Source organism: Amyelois transitella, chromosome 3 (assembly GCF_032362555.1).
Source record: "Amyelois transitella isolate CPQ chromosome 3, ilAmyTran1.1, whole genome shotgun sequence".
NCBI classification, from domain to species: domain Eukaryota; kingdom Metazoa; phylum Arthropoda; class Insecta; order Lepidoptera; family Pyralidae; genus Amyelois; species Amyelois transitella.
In genome coordinates, this window is record NC_083506.1 from 7,817,902 (window position 1) to 7,827,161 (window position 9,260).

Here is a 9,260-nt window from a genome sequence, read left to right on the forward strand (position 1 = left end):
TCATGAGACTTACTTATTGTATCCTATTTAACTTTAACATATCGATTTCTGGTATTTGTATCCAAATTAGAACGAAAAAAAATAATATATTAATATTATCGACAGATTCTGGCTTTTTATGAAAAAACCTTAGACAATCTATCAGCGCAACAAATACCTTTAAACGTCATTCCTATAGTTGTCATTATAGAAGAAATCCGTACCTTTTGTTTTGTAGTTCATTGTTAGCGCTTAGGAGGACTTGGTAATAAACCTAAGAATTAGTAATTATAACGTATGGTTTCCAGCACTTTAGTATAGAATCACTCCATTCCATATCTTTCCCTTGGATTTCATAAAAAGCATCTAAGGGATAGTCTTGGTATTCCTTTTGTAGATGATGGGCTTACAACCTGTTTCTAATGGAATCTCAATTCCATTATAAAGCCATAAAGCTCAATGTGATCTTTAAGTCTGTTCGAGACTGCGGGCTCTGTGTACTCCGCAATATAGTCGTGACTATATGTATGTATGTATTAGAAGTTCTTGGGGGCAGCATCTCTACAAAACAATACAATAATAGGTAAAATGATGTCTTCAAAAAAGGCGCAAAATAGGTAGTGTATGCAGCGAATTTTCTCATCGCGTGTTTAAACCGTTGTCATAATTTAAATAGTTTAATATGGTGTTTAGAACAATAATTATGAAATTTAGAAAAAACATAAGATGACATTAAAGTAAGTAAAAAATTATATTGACAAAAATAAGCGAAATAATAAAAAAATAGGTACGGTAAAGGTAGGTACCTACTTATGGAATAGGACCTTGAGTTTTACACAAATTTAACAGGTTTTACGAAATAATGGAAGAAATCGGTGTGGTTTCAGGAATTAACGAAAAGTAAGTTTAGTGCTTACGCCAAAACAGTTAATAGTAAGCTTAGTGATCCTTTCCAGGAGGTACTGAGATTGACAACAGACAAAAGCATTAAATTATACTACTTACGGCCCTCAACTAATTTGAATTTCGCCGTAGAATCCGTGTTGATACGTTACAATAGACTGGATAAATTTTAGCCATTTCTCTCAGTTTTCATCGCCGCTCCATTATTTTCTTATCTTTTGGCCCCTCTTTCCTTTTATAATCCCTCTTATCGCTGTCGACTTCATAAAAGCAGAGACTTCAAAATTTTAAGCCATTATTCCACGAACAACTGAAAGCAAGTCGTAAAAAGTTTTTTTATAAGTCGTTCTTATCAATAATGGAGTAGCACCAGCGTATCAGATCGCGTTCAAATCATCGGTCACAATTAATGTTGGTTTTAGTTTATGTTTTGCTTGGCAATTAATTAACTATTTCGTGTTAAAATATTAGCTTCCACAAACTTGTGTACAAGTACATTCGTAGGTCATGTGCAGATGAAAATATAAAGTAAGTAAGACATTCAATATGACAGGAACCAAAGAAATAGAATTAGGATTAAAATTATTTCCATGGCAGTGAACTTTATTCATCTTGTATAATGTTGTAAGAAGCAAAAATTTAAGAATCATAGAATAGCGAAGTATCTTAGAAGTTTTATTAAGTACGGTATTTAAAGTATAAAGAAAAAGAAAAGAAACATTTCAGTAGGCCACAACATAACTGAAAAAGAATTTAAAAAATACATATTCATCTGTCTCAAGAGGGGAATGTTGATAAATTTTTAAGGCGTGAATTTGCGTCTGTTTTTCGCGGTAATCGAGGTGAACCACATGAGCACTCACTTAGGAGGGAGCCATTAATATCATCATAACAGCTGTTTTCCTAACCGCCTGCTCGCAGTAATATAGCTAAAAGCCTCTATTCATTGCCCCTTCTACCCTTATGTCGTATTGATGTGACTCCAAGGGACCCTTAGGCCCATAGCACACGGCGTATTTTAAACGCACAGAAGACGCGCAGGAGACGCGCGTATAAGCACTTCAAACGCGATTCGAACGCAACTTTAGAACCTAAGCACACGGGGCGATCGTGAAACGCGTCTCTACTGCACGTATACGCGTACCCCCTTCCCCCTCTGCCTCACTCCGCTCCTTTATACGCGCCTCGTTTGAAACGCTTCAAACGCGCGTAAACGCGCTTCATATGCGCGTTTGTATCATCGATGCAAACGCAACAATCGGCGTAGGTATACGGTGCCGAAAACGCGCGTTCGTAATACGCGCGTCGCCTGCGCGTTTAAAATACGCCGTGTGCTATGGGCTTTAGAGTTACTTAAATACATTGAGAGTTACAAATATAGTCGCATTTGCATGACTACCTACTTGGAAAATGTAATGAAAGTTTCCGAGTGGTAAACTCAAATTGATTATTACATATGTACATACATAATAAAATCACGCCTCTTTCCCGGAGGGGTAGGCAGAGTAGTAAATTGATTATTAACTGTAATAATTTAATAGAAAGCGTCCATAAAACAAAAAATCCGTTAACTTCCGTTTGCGGGAATTTACAAAAATCCTCCTTTAGTCTTCGATTTCGTGATCAGTAAGTGAATGAGGGTTTTCGCTTTTATCAATATAATATATATTTTTACATTCGTGAGAATTAAAAAAAAATAAGTAAAAAAATAAACAACAAATATACATTTGTTATTTTATTGATTTATTCTTATTTTATCTATCTACTTTATGCTAATAGCATTATCTAACAGTCTACCATTGAGTTATTTATAGGTAATATGGTTAGTATTATCGATAGCTGTAGGAAACAGCTGTACTACATAAAACATTCAAAATCATGTCGGTAATTAAAAACAGTTCAGACTATATTATGTTATATATATTTACGTGCCGAAAACAAAAGGGGAAGGAAACACTTACTACGTTGAAGGCAAAAAACATTTCATCAGGTATTTTGTTTTATGGTGTTCCGTGACTAATCAAGATAAAACATTATTAACTCGATTTAATTTAGATAAAAGCTGAACTGTTTGAGTAGGTATCTAACTTATAATAATTTTATATTTAATCTATTTTTTGCCTAACTTTCGGTTATCAGAGGCATTCTCTGATAACCAATAATTATATTGGACTTTTTATGACATGTTTATTATCAACTTTCTTTTTTCCCTGTGTTTGCCTACATTGCCATTGTCATGTCATCTCAAATCCTGCGGGAAGAGGTAGTTACGGAATAGGTATCCTGTAACTGGATTTATCAGTACAAGTCCTTACAGCTATATGATAGAAGCGCGCTTTATACCTACACTCGAGGGTGTGAGGGCTCGCTAAACGTCCAGTAAAATATGATTTCTATCGAACCTCTTTTTTTTCTATCGAAATCTTTCTTCTGTCAAAAGAATTTTGTAATGTCCTAGATATTTTAAATAAAGAATTTCGCATTCGTATAAATAACAGTTTGCTAAGACGCCGTGGGCACTGCTATTCGTGATTTTAGGAAATTCCAACCATACGTAGTTATAAAAAGATGTAGTTGTAGCTGGTTGCAGAAGTTGCCTAGATTTGAGTCATTTTCTCGAACTGCATTACACTTTTTTGTAATGCACTGCAAGATAATTCATCTTGCAGTTAAGTTATAATTATTTTAAGTTGATTAATCGAGGTCATATCGATGTTGGATCTTGTTAACATCGCTATTTCTAATTTTTATTCAAAATCTGGAGTGAGATAAATCTGAACTTTCTACCTGTAGGCGTTTAGTGCTGAAGTATTCAACGAGGCGTTTAAAATATCCGGCCGGCTGGTATGCGCGTTAACATTTTCATAGGAAGTGCCTAGTGTACGACATTGTTAGAATTTTCAAACAGGTTAATGTCAAGAGCTGAGGAAAGGAATGTTTAATTATATTACCGCTATGACGTCCTGCGAGGAAATGTTGGCGCATACGTTCTCTCTACAGCTAAACGAACATATTACTCGTATGACGTATTTTGCGTAATGTGTGTGAATCTCCTTAGTACGAATGTAATAAAATTTTCAAATTATTAAACAAGTATTGTTTTGTTTATATGACTGTAAATAGGAACAACAAAAAATGTTAGCGTATAAAGTAGATCCACCTATGTATTTTAAATACTTCGGGGAATGATATAAGTTTATGATTATATATGAAACTCAAAAAAGATGTAAAAAGTTTCTAACTTGCCTAAAAATTCAGAACATTAAAAGAACGCAACAGGTACATTTGAGGTCGTGAGCAATTTTTCATAGCGACACGAAACGCGGTCTCCATAGATTTCACTCTTAGCGTGGAATTAGTACGAAAGCCACGACAATTATTTACGACATTCCCATTGCGAATTACGGCGTGTGGTGCCGCAGCCTTTTATGTTTATTCACGGGTTATAATTCCCAGCCAGAGAGGATTATTTGAAAACGTAAACGTACATAGGTGCTCTCATATTTCACGCAACCGCCGCAGTTGGCAGTTTGTGAAAGTAATGCTGCGTGCAAGCTGGAAATTATCCACGCTTAGGCGTACTCCACACTGCACGGCCTCGTTTGCGATGCACTGACAGAATGCGTTATACCGGGATTAACCGACCCGAGCGATGATTATGACGCGGTTTTATCGCTGACATATTCTCTTCTAATTTATTTCCCAGCAAATATCTGTAATATCGTGGGTAAAATATGACCCGGAATTATTATCGTAACTATTGCTGCATTTCCGATATGACCATTCCGCAACGATCAGGTGTCAAAATAGCGGCCATTAAACTGGGATAACGCAGCTTACGTTTATATTTTGCGCGTAATCCCCTCGACGTGTAAAATACGGGCCGTCAGTAAATATTAAGCTCTGCAATAATTTCGCCTGTGTCAGTGTCATAAATATTGTCCAGAGATTTTCATATTAATTGCAACTCCACTAGAGCGCCTTTGTAGGCATGAATTTTAATTTTGTGACCCCTGAGTTTGCACCGAATTAATTTTGTGTAATTTTTTTATGTGTTTGCTTATAGGTAAGTAATATTTATGTAACACTTTATGGCACATTTTTGTGAAACTATCACTTAGGTTGAATTGCACTATAGCCCTTAAGTAAAGTTAATTATCACAATATTGACAACGTTGAGTATGAACAATATAAGTGTGTAACTCTGACTCGTTCAACAACAGTAAGAGATATCTTAGTAGTAGGTACCTAATTCCATTAATTCCGTTTGTAAAAAATTCTTCACATAGTATTCATGCAGTAGTTATCTAATACCTACTTATAATTGCTTATCCAAGCAAGAACATTTATTTCTTGCAATTACTCGCTAGCAAAAACAAAACAAAAAGACCGATTACAACGGCCCAACTCTAAGTAGCTTAGAATTAGTTCCCTCATTAATGTGTCTGATCCGGGGCTTCCCGGCAAGAGCTCTGAAATCTCGAAACTGATTGATAGCAGATTCCGACGGCCTAGTTACGCAAATCGCCCGTAATTGACTTTTACAAATTATATTCCCGGAGATATTCGCCACGAGGAGCAAGAAACAAATTGATTTTTGATGACGTCTCGCTTTGCTATAATCATTCCAGCACTACGTCTGGTCGAGTGACAAAAACTTTGTTTATCGATAAACTTTGAACGCTCTGAAAAAGGAACGTTTACTGAGTTATTCATTATTTTGGTCTATATATTCGTGATTGGCGAATTAAGTTCTCCGTTAGCTGATAGTTTAATGATAGTTTATCATCTCTTTGTGCTTCTGCAGCACGCATATTTACCGCCGCGCAATCATGGATTTCAATTTGATGACGGTTGTAATACATTATAGATGGACATGGCTATGTGGTCAACAGTAATTTTGTCATATGTGAGGCTATCTAGTAGTACGTTTTCTGCAATACCAGGTAAATTGCAGAAATTAAATATGATGTTGATTTATTGTTTCTATATGCGTGGTTTATTTTGGTGTTTTTTGAAAAGAAATGAGAGCCAGAATACGACAAGAAAATATTAGTTCGATAATCAAAGTACAGTACGGAGAATAGTGGTAAGTGCTAAAGTTAAATTTTGTATACTTAGACATTCAGGTAATAAACTAGCTTTCTCTAAAGACGTAAAGACATGGAGAGCAGGAAAGAATTAGTACCATTTGTGCGCGACAAATCAAGATCAAGTGTCACGATAGCCGTCTCATCCAATCACTAGGTGGATACAATGGTGAAAGTATAGAAGAATAGTCTTAAGATGTGTTGACCAATGAAAGCAGAGAAAATTAGCTATTGTTAACTTGATGAAGCTTTGATAGCTTTTAACGTTTTAAAAATATTGTCACGAAATTGAAAAGTACTTGATGCCTGGTTTATAGTCAGCGTTAAGTAGGTTAATACCAATGTACAGATTCCAATGACAAAACTGTAGAATTTTAATGTAGGTATATTGTGCTTCTTTTTGTCCCAGCCACGTGTCCTGTTACAAGATGCGTGGTGTTGTTTACGCGGGACCAATCAGTATGTAAATATGTAGGGTAGGTGAACGATCGGGAGCGAGTGGGTGAGGCAGTACTGCCACAGCTAAGCGCGCTCAGCGCTTGCGCGCGCGCCTTTAATAGTTCATAATTTGATTTTGCGAAACTCGTCCAACATGAGGCTCTTATTTTTGATAATAATTCTTTCATTTATAGCATTTACAGTAAAAGTTTATTCGCAAAATATGAAAGTGAACAGAATCCTGCGCGAAACATGTAATAACGCAGTGTATGACAAAGTGTTAATTAAACGTGCAACTCTACTTTCTAAATATGTTTTCACTGGAAAAGTGTATAGTGTAAAATCTAAAAATTATACTAGTGTATATAAAGTGAATATAAGAAGAGTATTAAAAGGAGATTTGAATGATATTGGTGTAGTGGTTAAATTCGGGAAAGCTAAGTCGCTCCGTTTCAGCGATGCCACCGTGTTTGTGGAAAGTTCGCGCACGTTGATATGCTCGCCGATGCGTGTGCGCACATATGCAATATTTTTAACGGAAAAGAGTAGAGATGAATCCTTTTTATTGCGTATGATCGTCGCGCCGGTATTGTTAACGTTGAAGAATATCGACATAATCGAAGCGGCACTCAAAGGTTAGTATCGAAGCACAAAGTTTGCCACATTATATTGTACTCATAGCATTACAATACCTACTGATTGCAAATATTCCATATAATGTGACGACCCACTATTGTCATTATGTTATGACTTTGGTGAAAGCGTAATTGTTGCAATTTTATTCTGATGAAAATGAAGAACATCGAAAGGTGCCGACGAATATTCTTATATTCACTTCATTGAAATACCTACTTCATATACCTACCTAATTCGTAAAACATAATTCGATTGACAAGTGCATTTCTCTATTGTCACTATGAATGAAGTAATAAATCGGTATATATATGTAGATACTCCTAGGTATTATCTGGTATAATATAATCTTCATTGTTTTAAAAGTAATAAATAATTTTTCCTTTTAGGGATTCTTACTAAAATCTTTTGAAAAGACTTAAACGCAAGTAGGTACTTTTTAAAGGCAGAGAGGCGTAAAACACCCTGAATTTTAGGTACTTCATGAAAGGTTACATTCAATTTGAAAGTATCTTTAGAATATGTATTCTCCTCAGCACCTTAGTACGTTGCCGATCTTAAAGTTAGTAGTAACTAACCTTGTTTAGTATTCTTACTCTGGTACTTACTAATTTTAGTCAGTGACCATTATAAATGTGTTTTACACTTATAGATAACTATTATTCCAGCAGTTATTTAAGACTATTGACTGTGTTCACATTATAACAACTCAATTCCTGACGGGGACAGAGCCAATAAGTTGGTAGGACAGACCCAATAAGTCTCCACTGGATGGCTTAAATCATGGAATTGAAAAAAATCAGTTGAGCTTATCACCTTAATCACCAGTTTTTAAGTATTTTGCTTGACTTTGATTTATTTCTTTATTTTTGATAAATGTAGTAGAATCAAACGGAAATTTATAGTTAAGTCAAGAATAACAGTTGTTCTTCTTGAATGTTTTAATGGGCAGGGTAAGTAAACAAGAAGGCGGCAATTACTTGAAGGGCGGGGCCGGCTGACCGCAAAGACGTTGATACGCGCTAAGTACTAGGGTTGCCGATGAAATATACATTATATCTATTCACGTACGATGTCATACCATTCGGGGGTAGACAGAGTAAATACATAACCATGAATTAATAAGGGATAGATTATCTTGCAAAGGTTGCGAAGGTCAGACAGTAGTCGCTTTTTACAACCTAGTATATCCCCCGATCGATTCTATTATAAAGTGTCTGGAGGGCGGGAACTACACGGTTAGCGAGACCAAGATCCACATAAAACTAGTGAATTTATATTAAGTTTTTGCATTTTCCTAGTTGCCGTAAAGACAAAGATATTTTATCAAACTTGAAATGCAACTAGTTCGGTATTCGAGGTCAAATATAAGACGCCTTATCGCGGTTTAGTTTTTTGCTTTAGCAAGTACTTATACTCTTTACACTTTCTTGTAGTTAAAATCCTTGAAAAAGTGTACCTAGCAATGTTGTCCTCTTAAATCTATGTAATGCTCTAACATAAATATAAGTTAATATTTACAACCCTATGTATGCGGGATCTTGTGGCTACCGAAGCCATTTGCTGTAATATTTTGATTTGCTTAATTGCGCCTCAGAGCAAGACATTACTTACCTTAAGATGTTGCTGACTTTGTAATTATTTTGCTCATAATATCTAGAGAGAATACTGAAACGCTTAATTAAAACTGACTTACTCATTTACAGTTATTACGAGTATTATGAGATAGTGCACTAAGTAATTCACAAAAGGTATCTAGTAGTCAAGTAAAAATGTCTAGGTTAATTAAGTAAATGTAAAAGTTTATTTATGTGCACTCATACCAAAATCGAAAACTGTTTCATAGACATGCTAACCTAAAAATAGTACAAAAATAAGTATGTAGTGTTTAAAAAAGATAAAAAAATAAAAACAATTTGTTTCCGCCCGGGATCGAACCGGGGTCCTTGTGCGTGTGAAGCACACGTGATAACCACTACACTACGGAAACATTACGGCATAGGGTGAAATATTCTAACAAGTATAAAATGTGTCATTTCCATGCATGCTATACACATACATTTATATCACATCTAATTACTAATTTATTGTCCAATAAAATGTTATTACGGGCGGTAATCGGAGTCACAAACATGATAAGCACACGTAGTTTAGTAACGATTTGGTAAATAGTTTATTGCAATTATTCTTAGAGAACAGTAGTTTTACCTGGAGCGC

At 35.4% G+C, this 9,260-nt stretch overlaps 1 non-coding gene across 1 annotated transcript; it reads right to left on the reverse strand.

Annotated features, from left to right (window-relative positions):
* Positions 1 to 8,960: 8,960 nt before the first annotated feature.
* Positions 8,961 to 9,033, reverse strand: Trnav-cac (transfer RNA valine (anticodon CAC)). The gene has a single exon. It is a non-coding gene; the product is annotated as a tRNA-Val (tRNA).
* Positions 9,034 to 9,260: the final 227 nt, after the last annotated feature.